The sequence below is a fragment of the Agelaius phoeniceus genome, chromosome Z (assembly GCF_051311805.1).
Source record: "Agelaius phoeniceus isolate bAgePho1 chromosome Z, bAgePho1.hap1, whole genome shotgun sequence".
Classification (NCBI taxonomy): domain Eukaryota; kingdom Metazoa; phylum Chordata; class Aves; order Passeriformes; family Icteridae; genus Agelaius; species Agelaius phoeniceus.
Genome location: NC_135303.1, coordinates 27,577,054 through 27,597,947, shown reverse-complemented (window position 1 = coordinate 27,597,947; position 20,894 = coordinate 27,577,054).

Here is a 20,894-nt window from a genome sequence, read left to right as displayed (position 1 = left end):
CCACAGCTTCTCTGGGCAAACCTTTTCCTAATGCCTCACCACCCTCAATAGTGAAGAATTTTTTCCTAATACCTAAAATTTCTCAATTTTAATCCATTCCCCCTTGTCCTGTCACTACCTGCCCTTGTAAAAAGGCCCTCTCCAACTTTTTTGTAGGGTCCCTTCATGTACTGGAAGGTGCTGTAGGTCTCCCCAGAGCCTTCTCTTTCCCAGGTCAAACGGGCCCCTTTCAGCCTGTCTTCACAGGAGGGATGTTCCAGCCCTCTGATCATCTTCATGGCCTCCCCTGGATGCACTCCTGAAGTTCTGTGTCCTTCTTAAGTTGAGGATCCCAGAGATGGATGCAGCAGTCCAAATAAGATCTCACCAGAGCAGAGCAGAGGGGCAGAATCCCCTCCCTCCCCTGCTGCCCACGCTGCTTTGGATGCAGCCCAGGACACGTTTGGCTTTCTGGGCTGTGAGTGCCCAGGGCCAGGTCATGTCCAGCCTCTCACCCAGCAGCACCCCCAAGCCCTTCTCTGAACAGCTGGTCTCAATCCATTTGCTGCCCAGTCTGTACTTCTGTCCGCAGGACCTGGCACTTGGCTGTACCAAACTCCTCCATGAGGTTCACACAAGCCCCCTTCTCAAGCCTGTCCAGGTCCCTCTGGATGCTATTCCTTCCTTCTGGTGTGTGGGTAGAACCAAGCAGCTCAGAGTCGCTGGCACACTTGCTGAGGGTGCACTCAGTCCCCCTGTCCCTGCTGCCTGCAGGGTTGTGGAGCAGTGCCAGTCCCAACACCAGGCCCTCCAAAAGGCCACTCATCACTGGTCTCTGCTTGGACCTTTGGTGTTGACCACAACTCTTTTCAGCAAGACTGTACAGCCCATTCCTTATCCCTTGAGTGGTCCACCCTCTCCAGTTTGGAGCAAGGATATCATGTAGTACAGTGTCAAAGGCTTTACACAGGTCCACATATATCATGTCAGCTGTCCTTTCCATATCCATCAGTGTAAGCCCATCTTAGAAGGCCACCAAAATTGTCAGGCACTATTTGCCCTTAGTGAAGCCATACTGGCTTGTCACAAATCACCTACTTATTTTCCACATGCCTTACCATAATTTCTAGGAGGATTTACTCCATGATCTTGCCTTCCACTAAGGTGAGACTGGCATCCTTTAAAATGTTTTATCTGCAGATACAAACTCGGTACTTGGGAATAGGACTGGACAGGCTGCTATCACTGGAGAACAAGTAGGATTCTGAGGAAGAATATGGTCCTGACTTGCAGTAAAAAGAGAAAATTCATTGAGGAAGAGAAAAGTCTCTGTGAAAACAATCTGCATGCTCTTTCACCTGAGAATTAAAAATGTTCAGGAAAGAGGTTTCAGCTTGCCACACAAGTTGTTTATATTAAATTCATAAATGCAAGGAGGGAGATATGAATGTAACAGCTGAGTTTTGATAATTTTATTCTGTTTGTGAAAGCGACTTCCATGTTAACACCCAACAGTGATGATAACCAAGCCCTAGTACGAGGACCAGGAGCTAATCTGTTGTGTTGAGTCTGGCTGAGTTCATTTTCCCTTAGCAGCCCTCGCAGTCCTGTGCTTTGCACTGGCAGCTGGAAAGGTGCTGATAACACAGTGGTGCTCTGGTTGCAGCTGGGCAGTGCTGGCACAGTGTCAGTACTGTCTCCCCAGCATTCTTGCCTACCCCATCAGTAGGCTGGGGCTGGGCATGGTTCTGGGAGAAGACACAACCAGGCCAGCTGATCCAAACTGACCCAAGGAATATTTCGTTGCAAATGACATTAGCTCAGATATAAAAGCTAAGGAAAGGAGGAGGAAGTGGGACGATTTTATTTACGATTTTATTTACAATGTTTGCTTTCTGGAGCAACCACTCCAGGTGCTGAAGCCTTGTTCCTGGGAAGTGGCTGAACGTTGCTCGCCAACAATGGGAAGTAGAGAATAAACCTATTTTTTTCTCTTTGCTTTTGCACGCGCAAACTTTCACTTTTGCTTTAGTAAACTGCCGTGTCTGAACCTGTGAGTCCTTTTCAATCTTACTTTCTCTCTCCTGTCCAGCTGGGAAAGAGGGTGATAGAGTGGTTTGGAAGGCATCTGGTGCCCAGCCCAGGTCAGCCCACCACACCTGTGCACCACCAAAGCAACCGCTTTGGATGCTCAATCTGGGAGAGCATGGAGGCTTTCATTTTTCTGCAAGATCCAGCCTGGGCTTCCATCCAGAACTCTCCCTGTGTTCCCTTTGCTCCAGACATAAGACAAAGGCTCTGCCTCACCCTGGGAGGGAGAATCCCACCTTATCCTTTTACATGAAATCTGCAGAAGAAAAATTTGAAGTGAAAATGAGTCAAGATTTTCTGTCGTTTATCGCTCTTCGTGAGTGCTTGTGGGACAGGTGCTTATGCTGCCTGGAAAGCTAAATATGCAAGAGTGCTGTTGAAATTGCATGCTGTTTTTGTTTAATTTAAAGGTTTCCCTAAGCACAGAGCTATATTTATTTGCTGTTGTGCTGTCCAGAAATCTTTGTGTAACAACCTTCTTTAAATTACAGCCAAGCCTTACTAAAATAATCTCACTTGACCAAACTGAATTTTCATCTTTGTCTCAACATCCATTCTGCTTATTTTATCATTAAAACCTTCTTTGAATACAATGGGGAAAGGGATCATCTGTGTAAACCTGTTGCCTAGGGAGTATTTATCAGGGGTCCTCTTTCACAGCAGGTTAGACTAAGAACTGTTGGGCATGGTATAGGAACAGTTTATCCTGCCTTGGGGCACTTTGGTGGACTATTTCTTACAGTTATTTAGATTCCACTTTAATTTTTTTTTTACCACCCCTGAACCCCAAACCTGTGGATTCTTAAACCAAAGACAGCTTTGCTCTGGTGGGACAGTTTATTGTGGAGCCAATCTGTGAGGTACATAGATGGGAAGGCGGGACATGGGGAAGGTTTCTACAAAGAGCACAAAAATACTTCAGAAGGAAATCAGAAATCTTAGTTAGATTGGGCATACATGCACTCAGGTCTGTACACTTGTGTTTTACAGATTAGCTGTCCTCAGGAGGTACTTGCTGTCCAGCATCTTTCCAAAATATCCTCTGAAATATGCAGTTCTCTGGTGAGGTCAAGGACAGGAGTCCTGCTCAAGAGAAGTCCTGATGAGGCTTTCCAACACAGGCATGGGGCTCTTCTATATTTTTGTATACAGCTCTATATATAACTCCCTGTATGTGGCCAGAATGAGTCCTGCAGGGCAGTGATAACATGCCCTCTGTGACTTGCCAGTTGCTATAGATAGCTTCCTGTGCACACCATGCAAACTGCTACTACCACCAATTTTTTCTGATGGCTCCATGCCTTGACATCTGTTTTCACTGTAAAGAAACTCCAGCCTCCAACAACTTAATTCTACAGAGTGAGGAGCTGCTGGTACAAGTGAGGACTGCGATGGTGGGCATCTGAAGAAAAGGTGCTAACTGCTCTAACAAGGTGAGCTTCCCTGGCCTTAAGACAAGTCCTGTCCCCTTCTCTTCTGCCAGCCCTTGTTTATCCTAGTTTTTATTAAACACAGGAATGAGGGAACAGCAGAAGCACATGTTTACTCTTCCCAGGATGCACACTTCTCCCTGCTGAGGGGTGTTGCCAGCTCTGAGCACGAGCTGGGAATGGCAGCTATCAGTGGGAAAGCTGTTCCCCAGTCTTGTGACAACTTCAGAGCTCAGTGGCCACCAGCACAGACCTGGCCAGGCATCCCAGCCTGGGCTGTGCCCCATGGGCCCTGTACAGAGCAGCAGGAATGCTCCTGGCATGTTTCTCCTTCTGCCCCTGGATGGTCCTAACACTGCATTTCCCTTGGCCTCTACCTGTAACCTCTCAGGACTGTTGAAGGCTTTCTCAGGTCCTGTGACTCCAAGTCATGGTCCAGAAGCCACAGAGAAGGCAGGCATCACAGGTCCCTGCATAAAGCAAAAAACACAAGCGCGCTGGTTTTGGCTGCAGCAGAAACCTGAGCAAACACACAGGCATCTGAGATGTTACGCAGCGTCTGTTCCCCAGGGAGGGCAGTTTCTTAAACCAAAGGCTCCACTGACTTTGGAGAGCAACAGTTCCCACAGTTTCCCTTCTATAAAAGGAAATTAAATTCTACAGCAGCTGTTGATATGATAGCCAGTCTGGACTGGACCCCCCTCCCATCCCCTTACTAGCTGCCCAGCCTTCTCCAGCTACCCACAGGCTGCTTGTCCTGTCTGAACAAATTGAGCTTTCTGGTGCTTTTTGATGCTAGCTGGATTTGGGGTCAACAGAAACATAAAGAAAGACTTTTTTTTTTTTTTAAACATGTAAATGCCCCGATCTCAGTCACTTCAGTAAAGTTTTGTGCTCTGGAAACACTGGAAAATGAAGATTCAGGCACTTTAGGTGTGCCTTGTCTTGAGACAGCTCTAGCGTAAACACTTCTGTTCATCTACTGCTGTCACTCAGGAACAGATTTTTCTTGTTTGCTTTAAACTAATGGTAAAAAAAATTAAACCAGGCTAAAAGGTTCAATTTTGCCAATATTTTACACACCTATGTGTAACATAAATGCAGTTCAACATAAATGCAGTAAAATTGTAATAAATAATATAATATTCCAAACTAGTATGAGTTTGTCTATCTTTAACGTCTTTGAAATCCTTGCCCGACAAGTTATTTGGGGAGGGGACTGAGAGGGGTCACCCTTGGCACACTAACGTGCATTTGACTTTCCTCTCCACAGCAGGGCAAAGTGAGTGTGCCTCTGTGGATTTAGTGTGCTGTAACTGAACTGGAGGGAAGTCTGTTCTGCCCAGTTAGGCTGCTGCATCAGGGAGGCCTGATGAGGACTGCTGTACTTGTCAAGCAGTCTGTAGAAGTCAAAGGAAGGAAAAGAAATTTTCATGGGAATCCAGGGAGATTTCATTTCCTAGCAACTCCAGAAGAGTGTGTAAGTGCTTGTGGGCCCATGGCAGGGACTCATCATGGGAGTCTGTGCTGCTGCCTGTGACCCATGAGATGAAGGCGACCAAAGCCACACAGCAAGGTTGACAACAGCTCACTTTGCTCAGTGGTATCAGTGGGACAGCACCTGGAGCCATGGCTCTCTGCTTCTGTACCCTCTGCCTGGCTCTGCACCTCAGGATGCTTTGCTTGCCCTGCAGAGCAGCTCACATGGGGAACCCAGCAGAGCCATGATTTGGGGGTTTGGACCCCAAATACTGCTGGCCAGGAACAAAGTTATGCCCTACACTCCACACAACGGGACCAGGGAGTCGGAGTGTCACTGTACTCCACTCTTGGCTTTTTATTAGCACTAAAAGGAGCAATTCTCTTTGCAGTGACTTCAGACAAAGTCCCCCAGGTGACATTTCTGACCTTTTGCTCTGCGATGCACATCCCTTTATATACATAAGCCAACTTTGTCTGAGTCACTTGTTCTTTGACAGGTCACCAGTGCCTTTGTCAGCCTTGGAGGGGGAAGGAGGCTCAGGAGCTCTCAGCAGTGCAGTGCTGCCTGCCCAAAGGCAGCAGAGTCACTGCTCCTGCAGGCAGCTACTCCAGCAGCGCGCCTAAATGCTGATCCCAGCTGGATACTGGTGTTAAATGGAGTCATTGGGGGTGTAGCGGAGTAGTGGGGGTCCTGGAGAGCCTCAGATGCCCAGCGGGCACACAGGTAAAGGGGCAGGCTCGCTCTGGTGCTGTGTGACACAGGAGGGTCAGCCCTCGGGCACAGCAGGGTCTGCACCCGCCTTGCTCTGTGCACAGCCAGTCTGCAGGGAGCTTAAGCCACCTTTAGAGGGGATTAAAGACTTTATTAACCCATGGGTAAATGCAGGCGATGAATTTCACTGTAGGAGCACAGCATGCCACTTTGAAAAAGGAAAGTTAATTCAAACCTAATCCTCGTATAGTTAAGCTGAAAGAAAAGTATAGGAGCCCAGCTGACACACTTAAACCTTGAAGGCATGAATTGGACAGGCCTTGTAGAAGAGTGTAATAGTCTCTGAAGGCCAGCTGAGTCTAAAAAGCTTTCATGTCTATGCTTCATTCTTCCGAGCCTTCACAATTACAGACCTGCCCCTTTTGCAAAACACATAAAATTACTAAAACATACATGACAACATTTGCATGCAGATCTCAGCAGTGATCATCTTTCCCTTATCTTTCTCTGATTTGCATGTCTCTGATTTCTTCATTAGACACATTGTTTTAAGTAACTGAATAGAGTCAGTAAATTAATAGACTCAAGCTTGCTGTGTTTTGCTCAATTAATATTTGTTAAAACTCTAGATAGCCCAAATTCTCTTTGTATTGTCAAATTTGATTAACAGTAGTTGCAACAAAAAATGGCAATTATATGATATATTCATGGTATGCATAATTATGTACTTTATTCCTCATAAATATCTAATAACATACTCAATGCATTAAATATTAATAGTGGTCTACATACTTAACCCATATTTTTTAAATGAGCTTGTTCCCAGGGGCATGTGATACTCTTCTAGTGTCCCATGGGACAGGCTAGGAGGAAATCATACATAAAGATAATTTTTCAAACAGTGCAGATGCAGTTTTCTCTCTGTACTTTATTTTGTGTGCTTGTGTCTCAAAAATACTGAATGAATATATTAATGGAACTTGAACAGAGGTCTTTAAAGGGAGCAAGAAAAAAAGCCTAGGGATAGGTATCTCCAGTGTCAAAAAGGTTTGAGCATAGTAGAACAAATTATTTGGCTCCAATAGATCATAGATTTGGAATTCACTTTTAAATTTTATTACATTTGCCAAGGACTTACAGCCAGAAGTAAGAGAAACGAGAGGTACAGGCAAAGGGTGAGAATCTTTCTTCTGGCCATTGGCAACAAGTATGTTGTGTTAGCCACTGCTTCAGTATCTCATGTTGTTTATTTGCCATATTCAGTCCTATGTGTTTAGTGACCTTCATGTTTTTGCTGTTTTCTATTAAAGTACATGAAAATAAATAAAACCCTGTTTCGGTCTGTGATGATCAGGGATAAAAACAAGATTACTAAGGAAGTTTAGAGACATTGAAAGGGTAAAAATCAAACTCTCCAGCAGAAAGTGAAGATGTGTTTTGGCAGCTGCATCATGCGAGAGATCTGGGGATCCCAGGCTAAATCTGGATCCTGAGTAGAGTTCATTAACATGGTTGTTAGGGTGAAGGTGCAGGAGTTGGCCACCTTGAAAACAACATCAGTTAAAATGTGGAAGAGATGCAGAAACGGACAGTTTTCTGACTGCTTGTCAAGAGACTTTGGAAACTTTGCTTCTCTGTTTACCTGAGAGCAGCACAGGTGGGAAAAAATGGCAGAAAAAAATTCCCCTGTGGTGCCTAGAAACACTAGAGATGGGGTTTATTGCAGGGAGAGGTTTAGGTCTGCATGCAAGTACTCTGCTCTTTGAAATAGTTTGGCCTCATTTGTCCTGCTCGCAACACCTTTCCAGCCATCATAAGGTCTCATCTGTTCATGGCAATTTTCTTCTGTCAGTGACAGTTCACATCTACATCACTCCCCACAGAAGGAAGGAGTTTATATAAAATTCATAAACTATTCACATGGATTCTCTTTCATATTACTCAAGCAGGATGCAGGCCTTGGAGAATAAAAGCAGGTCACAGTCTTTACCAGAGACATGCACACTCTCATTTCAGAGGTGTTTCTTCCATGATTACAAATGTTTGCTCGCATGTACAATTCAACAGTGAAGCATTTCATGCCGGACACTAGCACAGTTTTCCACTCTCTTTAATATCACCTTTCTTGCATCTCCATTGTTCAGTGACATAGGAGTTGTCTGGGATGAAAGTACATCTACACAGATCCCTGCATCCTATAAAATTGAACTGCTCTTTCTCTCCTTAATACTGAATTATTTAGCTAGCCCTTAACCATACCACCTGCAACTAGTTTCAAACACCCTTTAAGCGGATTTCCTCAGGTGATGATGGCCAACAAATTCAAGTGTATTTACAGGAGCACAGTGGGAGAAGACCAACCTCACCATGGTGCTAGACAGCTGCTGAGGGTGTGTGCTTGACTGGATTCCCTGTGCCATGGAAATGGGAAAACACCTCACAGTCCTAGGGGAACAGAAAGACAAAAACATCTGAGTAAGCTTTACCGTTCAGATTTAGTTTAGTAGTCAACTAAGACAGAGAAGGAGATCAAAGAGAAAATCTAGAGCTGTCATCATCGTCCTGGGAGAATCAACATAATTCACAGGTCAGGAAACACAAATTTCCTTTGTGTTTTAATTTGTGTACCAACATGCCACAACAGAACCTTGTGTTGCATGGCATTTCAGGATTAAAATTCAGGACCAGTTTTTCCACTGATATAAAATTATACCAAATAGTTTATATAATTTGGTAATCTGACTGGTATCCTTATTACTTTTTGGAGACCTGCTTCAAGTTTAAGTAACAGAAAACAAATATGATCCTGTATGTTTCACTTTAACATAATATGACATACTCTTAAATAATTTCATGACAACAGAAGGTTTGATTTGATCCTGGTTCCTTAGAAAGGAACTAATGTAGAACACAAAACAAAAGAAGGAAAAGGATGAAAAGCAATTTCATATCTTGTATTTATGTGGAACAGGCGAGGAACTCCCAGCTATTTTCAATATACAGCCCACCTCAGTAAAGGTTGTGTAAAACACAGCCATCAGCTTCCAAGAGGGGTGAAAGCCCCTGGGCCACCAGCTGCAATTTGAAGCTTCCCCATCTGTCTACAGCCTTCCAAGTGTGCATTCCCCTGTCAGCCTTCTGACACTCAAGGCAAAGGCTGGAACAAACTGTCTGCTATCCAAGGAGAAGTAAACAGGAGCCCTCAGAATGGCTACAGGAATCGTTATCTTCTGCAGAAGATAGTCCCAAATTCCTAGCTAGTCTTGATATATGGAGAGAGCTTGTGTAAATGACGCTGAACTGTCCACAGGGCTCTGCTCAGGCTTGCTGGACTTGCAGAAAAAACACTTTTCTGCAGGCCTGATGGCAGAGTGCCCTGTGATGCAGGGGCCAGGATCATCCTGGCCAGAGCTGCTTGGGAGGATGCCATTGCTGAAGCTGTGAAATCAATGCAAAAGTGGTTTGTGGCTTCCTCATGCTTAACTATCACTGGCAGCCATCTGAACCTGGAGTGCTAACAGAGCTAATCCTGAAACAAAACCACTCCAGGAAGAGATCATGAAAGAACCATCAGCTTCTTCCATCTTCTCCTGTATCCTTTTTACCCTGGCTGATTTCATGACTTGAGCTACATTTACATCTCTTTACATTTACATTTACATTTATCAATTTATGGAAGTGGGACATGAGCAGGTGAAGGAAGGGGAACAAGGAATTGTCCTTTTTTTTGTCCTAAGTCCTTGAATTGCAGCCCAGGCTGGCCATAAACTACAAGATTTGGCAAAAATAGAGAAAAAACCACACAACCCAAATCCAACTGTCGAAGAAAAAAAGTCATGAGACAGCAGCCAGAAATTCAGAGCACGTAGTTCACAGTACTGGTGTGGTTGGTGGCTGAAGAACACAAGACAGAGCTCTGATTTGGAGCAGATCCATGGTGCATGCACAGGAGGAGGCTCTTGTCTCACATACTTTGGCTGGTGGCTGTTGGGGGTTGCTTGAGTGAGACATGACAAAGCTGCACTGAGGTTCAGGTGCAGGCACGACTTCCACAGAAAGCATTCCAGGGAGTAAACAGCTTGTGCTGTGGAGCACAAAGGGTTGTAAATTCCCTGGCTTTTCACACAGCCTGTCATTAAGGAGCTGTAGGGTCAAAGGTATGTTTGCTCTTGGTGCTGGTTATGGTTTGGAGATTCACACTGATATTGTGGTACAGCCTTCCTTGAGGCAGGAGTGCTGCTGAGGCTAGCATGGTTTGCTGCAGATGGCTGCTGGACTGGAGCAGCTTGGGAGAAGCAAGGTATTCCTTCAGGCAGTCCCTTGTCCCAGCCTCAGCCAGCCCTGCCCTCTACCAGCAGCCCACACTGAGACAAAGAAATTAGAGTAGTGAAAACTTCCTACATGACTGCCATTCAGTGAGCTGAAATCAAACCAGGAAGCAAAATATCTCACACTGAATTCAATTATATATGGAGGACTGCTCAGCTGTGTAGGCAATGACATCTGACTGTCCCCAGTGCCACTGCCTATTGTTTATTCCTGGGCTGTTTGCACAAAAGCAAGAAGTGCACTGAAAGCCTGTCTATATCATAATAATGAGCTATTTGAATAATGAGTAATTTGATAGACATAATTGTGCAATATCTAGTAACAGAAAAGTCTCGAGCTATTCATGAGTCCCGTTTCCTGAGAAAGGAAGGATATACTATTTCAGTGAGTAACCTGTAGAGAGAATTTGAGATAACATTACTACTATATCAATATCTTAGGAAATGCAGCCTCTGAGGGGATACATTATACTGTTATAAAATACTCTTTGGTGTGTTTTCACCACACAGGGGTGATGTGCTCCATGGGATACCTGATAGCTACAGCGTAAGAAAGGCTTGTCACCTTCCACCTCTCAGCTTGGAAGAGGACTGGTGAGATAGCAGTGGGCTGGCCATTCACCTGTGCTTCTCCCCCAGGTCTTGCAGGCAGCTGGGACCTTTGTGCTTGGGGAAGTTTGACTCCAGAACAGGAGAAATGAGCCACTTCTGGCTGAAGTGAACTGCAGTTCCTCCACCAGAAGGAAGGTGCATATAAGGCATGGAGTGGGGACAGGCACGGAGCAGAAATGTGATGTCTAACACCATTTCCCAGCTGTCCTGTGGAGTCCCCTTGCCCACTGTGTCTGGGGGGTTGTGCAGTGCCTCACCTGATAGCTGATCCTCATGCCTGGTGTGAACATTTCAGTGGGACTGATGGTTGCCTTCATCGAGCAAAGGATGGTACTTGGGTTGCTGGGACCAGTTTTTCTGCCACAGTTGTATACAGGCATGTTGTATCCATCTCATACCTAAAAGCTTCATCAGGCCTGGGATGAAGAAAAGAGCTGACAGGAAGATTTCTTCCTGTTTGAGTTACCCCACAAACACATCACCAGTAGAGTGCAAACACATGAGAGAGACCATGTATGCAATTATCCACATTAGTAGGTAGAGAGACGATTTGTCATTTAAACAAAAGCTTAGAAGTTAAGAAAGCCAGGTGTACCCTGAGTACAAATGCATCATTCTGTTCCTCAGCATACATCCAGTACAAGCCGTGCTTTGAAGGGAGGCATGCCCACCTTGGGTGTTGCCCTGTGGGGCATGCACAGGCACCAGCCCAATGCCACAGGCCCAGTGACTGATGCAGCATCACTCAGTTTGGACGAGACCACCAGTAGGTGCAACTTTGTCGGCTTTGACACAGCTCCCGCGGCCGCGGCACCTGAGCAGAGGCGGTGCTCCTGGGCCCCTCCCGGTGCCTGCCAGCCCTGCCGCCACGCTCCGGGATGAGGCGTTCTCGGGAGCATCCCGAGTCCCGTGAGCGGGTGGGCGGGCAGAGCATCTGCGGCACCAGGGCGGCCCTTCCGCGGAGCGCCCCGGGACCGGGACCGGGACCGGGCAGCGCGGCGGGCACGAAGGGAGCGCAGGGGCGGTCCTGGAGCGATCCCGCCTGGAGCGGGCGCGGGGCCATGGAGGCGGCCGCGGAGAGCACCCGGTTCAGCTACATCCTGGAGCTGCTGCGGCGGGACAAGGTAGGGACGGCGAGCGGGACAGCGCGGGGCGGGCAGGCAGAGCCCGCGGGGAGAGACCGCTGCCTTCGCCAGTGGTTTGTCGGGTTTGTTAGGGGAATGTCGGGGGAAGAATGACCCGTCCTCACAGCTAATGTACTCTGGAGGTTCGACTAATATTTGCCACATACTTCCGAGGCTACGAGGTGAAAACGTTAAAAAATAATTTCCACGCGAAGCGTCGCCCAGCCCAGCACAGCTGGGCGCGCATCTGCCGCGTCTGCAGCGCCGCTCCTGCTCCGTGCGCGGCGGAATGCCCCGCTCCAGCGCGGGGATGGGATGCGCCCTGCCCGGGGGGATGCTGCTGCTGGCCACCGGCTGCGGGCAACGCTGGAGAGAGAGCTGCCTTCCCCAGGCACCGATTCAGAGCTGGCATGTATTTTGAGGAAAACTTGCACGCGCATTTCGTAGGAAAGAAAAAGAAAGAAAAAAAAAAAAAAAAAAAAAAAAAAAAAAAAAAAGAGAGAGAAAAAAAAAGAGCAAATCCAAATTCTTGTACTGCTGAGATGCTGATATGTGTGAAAACCAGGGACCAGCAAAGATTCAGGCACAGTGGGTTTTTTTCAAAAAATGAAGCAGCCACAATTTTAAACTATTGTTTGATTACTGTTTACCACAATTATTTTTAAACATAAAATTTAAAACTTAAAAGTAATTGTGGCAAACAGAAATATTGCTTATTCCAGACTCATCCTGATGGCTTTCCAGCATATCTTCAAAGGCTCCCTTCACAGCCAGGTCTTTGCGCACATCCTTCTCCCCCTCCCTCTCCTCCACTCCCTCTTCTAAAACTTCTGGAACAACCTTGAGAGCAGGTGAATGAGGAGTTTCCTGGGTGATTTTCTGCTTCTCTTTGCCTGAGCATAATCATGTAAAGGAAAATTCATTTTTGTTCTGTCCATTTTACACACCAAAGAAAACCATAAAGTGTTTCAGGCCAGAAACCCCTTGTGTGTGGAATGTCCCTGTAATGGGACAGTGCTACATCTGTCCCTTATTCCACAGTTAAGCAGTTTGGACTTAATTCAGACACCCTCTGCAAGAGCATATGGCTCGATAGACAGCAGAGTTGGCACAGTAGTGTGAAATATGCATGTTTATTACAAACAGTGCTGTTGTTTATACATAGACAATGACATTGCCAAGTCCCATCATCACAGACACTTGATGTACATGAAGAAAAGGGGAGCAAGACCAGTTGTGTGACTGCCACAGACTTCCCATGGTGGCAGTCACTGCTTGAGCTTCTCCAGCTCCCCGCTCTGAGACCTTTTGCTCTCCACATTTTCCTTTTGCATTTTTTGAACCTTCAGACCGGGGTTTTAGATTACAGCCTCTTTGTAATTTATTGATGTTATCCAGCAGCTTGGAGGTATTCTGCTGGGATAATTAAACTGCTTTCTCAGATGACATAAATCATGCCAGCAAAAGGACTCTTCTGCATGCTAAACTGCATTTGCTTGGGATCAGGGTATTGCTGCTTAGAGGTTTCAGCACTCCAGTCTTCCTGTTCCCACTTCCCCCCATCAATAAAGCTTTTTCAATAAAGCCTGGAAGCATTAACATTCTCTGAGTTAACTGCTAAGCATCTGGCTTTCACTGAACAAAGATCTATTAGAAAATCAGGACACAATAAGAATACTTTACACTTGCACACTCACTCTCAATACACAGGGTCCCTGCAGTATGGTGCATCAGCTCTTGAACCCTGGGCACATGACCCCTTTTGGCAAGCATGCTGTTTTTCCACTTAGCTGGCAACCTCCCTCAGACCTCTCAAACAGGGCAAATCATTATATATCACTTTTCCCCGGGGGAATGTCACTTCAAAAACCTGTTATCTCTTTTAAGGATCTGTACTCATTATTCTCCTGTGACCCCCCTCCATATATACAACTTGCACATAGTACCTAGAACAGAAAGATGCATGTAGCACTTTTAGTTCCAACAAGACACTCCTTGTGTAATCCATATATCCACAACATCTGTTTAGGCTCACTACAATACTCTCTGAGATATTCTGGGCCTCCCTGGCACCTGTCACAAATGTCACAGTAGCATCTGAGAACTCCAAAATACCCCTGAGAGACAGATTAACAACTAACTGCATTTTGTATCAGAGGCACTGGTGCAGAAAGAGATTGTATGACCTTCTTTCAGGACTCTGAAATCTCAGTTCAAACCACAGCAAGGACACTCATCTCTCTCAAAACGATACATCATTCCAGAAATGGTCTCGGGCCTCTTCCTCACCCTTGCCCAAATTATTCCCTGTAAGTTTACTTTTGCAGTAGTCAAAATACACTCACTCCTACCCCAGCTATTCACCCAAACTCCAATTCAAATTGGTTTACTTTCATAGGTGTATGTTTTCTTCTTTTGAAATGCATAGGATTCTCTTGTAGTATTAACTCCAGAGAATTTTTAGATGTTGTAAAAAAACAATCATATCTGATGGGTTAAATGATACCAATGCTTGCCATCTGTTCCGTAAAACCATTTGTGAGCATTTTTCTATAAGCAGAATACAATCAATAAGCTGATATAAACCAGTGGGAGTTTCAGATGGAAGCTAACAACATGCTCGATTTTTTAATCAAGGTCCTCACTTGTTTGCTTTGTTTTACCATCTTTTCCTACACTCCACATGGTTTGCAGAAACCAACAGTTTGTTGTTTATAAGAAACAGCTTTAAAAGCTATTCTCCAGAAAAAGCATTTAGAGAAATAGATACTACTGGAAACAAGCTCCAAGCCCCATATCATATGAGCATGAGAAATATATAAAAATAATTTTAAGAGCATTTTAAGTTCTGCATGCTCTCTACCTGCAACCTGCAGGTGACATTGATTTCTGTCCCTGCCTTCTGCCTGGTTCCATGTAATGACTAATGTAAAATTCTCTTGTGGTAGCATTTCACCTTTTGTCCAGGTGACAAAAAGGGATACAGCTATACAGAGGTTCAAACTGAAATCACAGTGAGGAGCCAGAGAGGAGAAATGAAACATTTGCTAGTGGCTGTGGTGGCTGGCAGGTGGCTCTGGGCTGCCTGACTCAGCTGAACTGGAGCTCTGCTCCTCATGTGAAAGAAGATAAGGCTTTGCTTATGTGCAGGAAAGTGCTTCTTTGGGGTTTGGGCCCCTATGAGGAGAATTCTCCTCTAACAGCAATTTTCTTTCTTTTACAGAGTATTCAAAAGCATGCCAGAATATGTGTATATTGTGAGGGGCATTTGCACAAAGAAGTGACTCTGGTTGAGAGAGTATGTAAAGATAACTTGGAGTTCAGTGTCAGGCAGCAGCATTAAGTTAGATACTTCAGAGGGGTCTGAGATGGAAATCTAACAGTCAAGAGCAGTTAAAATCCAATTTGCCTGTCTTCACATCTTTTAACCAGTTACTTGGCTGGGTTAGTCAGCCTGTATGACGAACATGTGTTTCCACATCTTAGACATGTCCTCATCTCTCCAACATTTTTCCTGAAGCACCTAGAAGCACATGGGATGTGACATGGCAGGGGTGAGCTGCCAGCTTTTTCTTCTGTGACAGGGGTATTTGAAGTCTGAAGCAAAGGAGAGAAGCTCCCCATGTGCTCCATGTGTACTGTACTATTTATTGTGTCACATCTTTATGGTGTCAGAAACTGAGCCCGTGACTGATTTGCTTATATTATTTTTTTTCATGAAAATGGTTTATATTCTAAATACTTTTCAAAATAACCTTACATTGTTTTTCTGCTAAACAGTAATAATATCTTTAGAGGTAGGACTGTCTCTAAATTTAGAGCTGGGAGATATTTTGATTTGAATGTATTGTATTTTTGGAAAGCTTTTTCATTAGAATTCTTTCACTACTTGGCAAGTGATTGCAAGATACAGAGGGAAAGAGCAGAGTCCTCTGTGTGGACTGTTGTATGTAGCTGGTCCTTGGATCCTCTGCTGCTTTCCAGGCATCGTGGAACTGAAGCACAGTGCTGTACATTTGGCAGTAAGTTAAAAAGTAAAGACACACTGAACCACTTTAGCACACTTTGAAACATGCTAGCTACAAATCCTACCCAAAGCTAATTGCAGACCAAGTGTACTGGCAGTTCAATGAGTGCGGTCTTTATTGCTCAGTCCTCTCTGCAAAGCAGTGGCACATGGGACCTTCTGAACTTGTCCAGTCCTGCTGATCAGGTTATGGGATCTGTTAGGAAACCTGCCCAGCCTTCAGGATTATGGACCTGTGGCACTTCTGTGCAGAGAAGACAAACAACCCTGAACCAAGGGATTAGGATATTTTTGTTTTATGATGGGATACTCAGGCCATAGTTATGTTCACTTTGAAACACCCAAGGTCTACAGATCCATGCTAGCTCTTCAAGGTCCCACAGTTGAAGGGCAGCCATTGCGAAGACAAAAATGAGCCTCTATTCCTGAGCCAAAACAGGCACATTTATCTTAGGCAGCATAAATTCCTGCCTTACTGCGGCCTTATTTTTTAGCCTGCGTGACTGAAAGAAACCTGTGGGTAAAAGTCATCTTCATTAGGTTCAGCTGTTCAGGAGAAGAGAAGTAAGTAGAGAAGCAAATTGCATCACTGACAATTTACAGAGAGTGGGATGAGGGCTAACACCCCTCTGAATTCCTCCTGGACGAAAACACATTGCACAGGGAGAAAAGTGTTTGTGTGTCAGGACAGTCAGTCATACTAGCTCAGGAAAAATTCTGTTCTCATCCTACATATCTCCACTGTGATGCACTGGCTCTAATAATATTTTCAGTCAGAGGAAGGCAGACCAGCAGGAAACTGCTTCAGTCTCAAGCTGTGGTTGCAAAATCAGCATTAAAATGTCTTGAAAAGCTTTGGTTTGAGGACCTTCTAAAGGCAGGGGAGGTGTTGGCAGAACCTTTCTGGTGCTTTGGGACAGGCTTATGTTTTTTCCTGCAGTAGGACTCCAGCTGCACTGTTTAACAAGTGTAGGATTTTTACAGCTTGTTGGAAAGCAGTGCTGCATCCTTCTTCAAACTATCTTAGTAGTTAATGTAAATGAGCACTTGGGAGATTTCTGCATATCAATTATTTAATTAACAAGCATATTTAACCTGAGGTAGGGTGGAAAAGAGAATGCCAATGCCCACCCATCCTACTTACTGTTTTATTCTGCTGTCTTGGGAGTGCAGGGCATGCTCTAAGTCCTGGTCAGACCCTGTCTGCCAAAGCAACGGGGCTGAATTTTGAACAATGAGTAGAGCTACTTAAACACTACCCAGGCATTACTCCATGCAAAGAGTCCCTTGTGAGCAGAACGGGTGTCCAGTTGATTCACATATTTGGCTGGAAACAAAGCAGAAAGGTAGGTCTGACTTCTGTAGTCATGCTGATCTTATTAACCCCCTTGTCAGAAGCCAAGGACAGGAGTCTTTTCTGACATTGGTTTGTGCTCTTATCTTTTTAATGTATCAGTCACTTCTAGCTGTTGCTTTTCCTCCCAGTACTTGAAGCTAATGAGAATTTTGGCACTGCAAATTTAGTAGTCCCGAGCTGGGGGAGGATCAAAAGGCTAGTAAAAAGGTGTGAGTGCAGAAGAGGGAGTTTTGCCCTTTGCAGACTTTCAAGGACGTTTTCTTCCATGTAATGGAGGTGGTAATCAAAATCTTGCTCTAAACTACCCTGAAGCCAGAGCAAACAAGTACACAAACAAGATAATACCTTAATGACCTGTTAAGAGATTGAACAAGGAATAATTCACAAGTCCTGTCAGTAACAGTAGCTGGCACTGTGGTCCACGTGAAGACTTCAGGAGGCCAGGGGAAAATGTGTGCTCCATGTTTGTCTGCACTAGCAACATCCACCTGCGCTGGCATCTGCACCTTTGGCATGGAGTTCAGAATGGTTTCCCTTGCTGAGGCACCAAAGACAAAAGTTCATCCTACTGTTTCAAAGGCAGCCTTAGAGCCCAGGGGTCTTTGTTCTAGCCTGAGGCTGATTGTTTATTTGGCCCTGCATCAGCCACAATCCAGCGTCAGTGGTGGGTAGCGTGCTAGTGCAGACAAGTGCTTATTAAAAACTGGTAAGCCTGCTGGTAAGGAAAGCTGGAATCAAGGAAGCTGGGGAATGGTAGAGGTAGGTAAGAGATAATATCCTTATTCAGAGGCTTGCAAATCAGTATTCAAAACATAATTGGAAGGCTGACAACATACGACCTTACCAACCTGTTCTCCCCACGCCCAGTTAAGTGACATGTTTCAGTTTGAATACACATACTGTACATTTGCTGGCATTATCAGAATAATTTCAACCAGAGCACTCTGTATTTTTATGAAACTGGTTACTAAAGTAAATGCTAAATAATATTTTTATAAGTCTTCTGTAGAAAGTTCTTCTTTGTTATACTGGACAAGTAAAAAATCACCTCTGTCTCCATGATTTGTGAGTGTAAATTTCCATTCAAGTTTAACATCCAGGCCCCAAAACCCAGGTGTAAATTATGCCCAAGCAAGGCATTTCAACAGTGTTTGTTTTATTGACTCATATGAAAAGTGGTTTTCAGGGGAAAAGGGAACTTCTTATCCTGATGTTTTTCTTCAAATAGGCAAGTAGGTCAAATTTGGTGTTTGTCAAACTGGCAACATTTCATCACTCATAACACAGGCTTCATGTATTTTAATTAACTAAACCTCCTTCCCCTGTGTAATGTGAGGACAGTGCATGCTTTCACTCAAAGCTTTCTAACTGGTTCTTTCTCCCTTAGCTTAAGCTATGTTAACTATTGCCACTGCAATGGTTGTGTGTGCACCCTTGCCAAAACCTGAAGGTGCTGGAAATTTAAAAGTATTTTTAGTTTGTTCTAGTGGATGGTGAAAAGGGTATTTACTACCCCTTTTCCAATGGAAACGTGCAGTAAGGGAAGGGTAGGAGGTGCTGGACATCATAACCACTTCCCCACCTCTTTTTCATCCTAGCTGCCACAAAACCTGCCTGGTGCATGCTCCCTGCATGATATTTGAGAACTCAGGGCAGTCAGGCAAAGCCCCCAGTGACAGGAAAAGGGGAAACACCATACCTATTTTTGATGAGGGGATGAAGGATGGTCTGGGTAATTACAGACTTGTGAACCTTACCTCGGTGCCTGGGAAGATCATGGGACAGGTCCTCATGGAAAAATGTTAACGCACATGAAAAACAAGGAGGTGGTCTGAGACAGTCAGCACAGCTTCAGAAAAGGGAAATTGTGCCTGATCAAACTGGTCACCTTCTGTGATGGGGTGACTGCAAAAGTTGACAAGGCAAGACCAAGAGATGACCTCTGTAATGTCTTTGACACAGTCCCACATGACATTCTTATCTCCAAATTGGAGAGACATGGATTTGATTGATGGGCTATTCAGTGGATGAGGAATTGGCCAGAGAGCTGTGGTCAATGGTTCTGTGTGCAGGTGAAGGCCAGTGATGAGTAGTTTTCCTCAGAGCTCTCTCTTCGGACTGGTGCTCTTCAGTATCTTTATTAATGACATGGGCAGTGACATCCAGGGCACCCTCAGCAAATCTGCAGATGGCACAAAGCTGAGCAGGGCAGCTGACACAAAAGAAGGAAGGGATGCCATCCAGGGGTGTTGGATCGGCGGAAGAAAAGCAGCACTCAATATGAGTGACCAGCACGTCTCGAACTTTATTGATAGTTCACATATATTTAGATTTGTGTTAATGAAGCTCATACATATTGCAAAGCTGAGCTCATTATTGGTTAATTACTTATCAGTCAACTACGCCTACTTCTATACTCTTATGGTTATTTTGTTACTACTTCTACATTCTTGTGGTTATTCTGCTGAAACTATCCTCATATTTTTGGCAAAAGATCCTCTCCTCTATCCTGTTGTTGCACCAAGGGCACAATGTCCTTGTCAGTGGTTGGACACTGACTGCTGAATCCTAGACTTGCCTCCTTCTAACGTAACTAATGGTATTATGTCGACGTGACCTTTCTCAGCTAGCCAACTGTCCACAAAGCTCTCCACACACGGGGACCTGGACAAACCAGAGAAGTGGGGCCATGAGAATCTTATGAAGTTCAGCAAGTGCAAGTGCAAGGAGCTGTGCCTGGATCGAGGCACTTCCAAATGCGAGGACAGACTGGGAGGAGGAGTCATTGAGAGCAGCCCTGAGGAGAAGGACTTGAGGGTTCTCAGGATGCAAAGTTGGATATCAGGCACCAGTGTGCACTTGCAGCCCAGAGAGCCAATTGTATCCTGGTCTGCATCAAAAGAAGTGCGGCCAGCAGCTTGAGGGAGGAGATTATCCCCCTCTCCTCTGCCCTTACTCTATCCCCCCGGAGTACTGCATCCAGGTCTGCGATTCTCAGCACAAGACAGACACAGATCTGTTGGAGTGAGTCCAAAAGAGGGCCATAAAAATGATCAGAGGGCTATAGCACCTCTCCTGTGAAGACAGGCTGACAGCCCTCAGAGACTACCGAGCATGGAGAAGGTTCCAAGGAAACCTTACTGTGGTCTTTCAGTACATAAAGGGGGCTTATGAAAAAGAGGGAGAGGGAGTTATTATGGCCAGGTAGTGTAAAAAGGCATAATGAATTTAAACTTAAAGAGGGCAGGTTTAGATTATATGTTAGGAAGAAATTCTTCACTGAGACAGTGATGAGACACTGGCATAGGTTGCCCAGAGTAGCTGTTGGTGCTCCAACCCTGGAGTAAGGCCAGGTTGAAGAAGGCTTGAGCAATCCATTCTGGAAGGTGTCCTGGGCATTGGAATTATATGTTTGGGTTGAGAGGACACTATCTGAAGCTGCATCAGGAGTAGTTTAGGTTGGACATGAAAGGGAATTATTTCAAAGCCCAGGGAGATGGTGAAGGTATTTCAGGAGAGACTGGATGTAGCTCTTAGCGCCAAGGTCTAGTTGACATGATGGCTCTAGGACAAGAGTGGACTCGATGGTCGCAGAGGTCTTTTCCAACCTGATTGATACTGTGATTCTGTGATCTTCGAGGTCCCTTGCAACCCAAGCCGTTCTACGACTCGGCGATTCAATCACACGGGTACCACGGGAGGTGATCAATGGCTGAGCGGGCGAGCCCTCAACACTGCCGGGACGGGCGGCG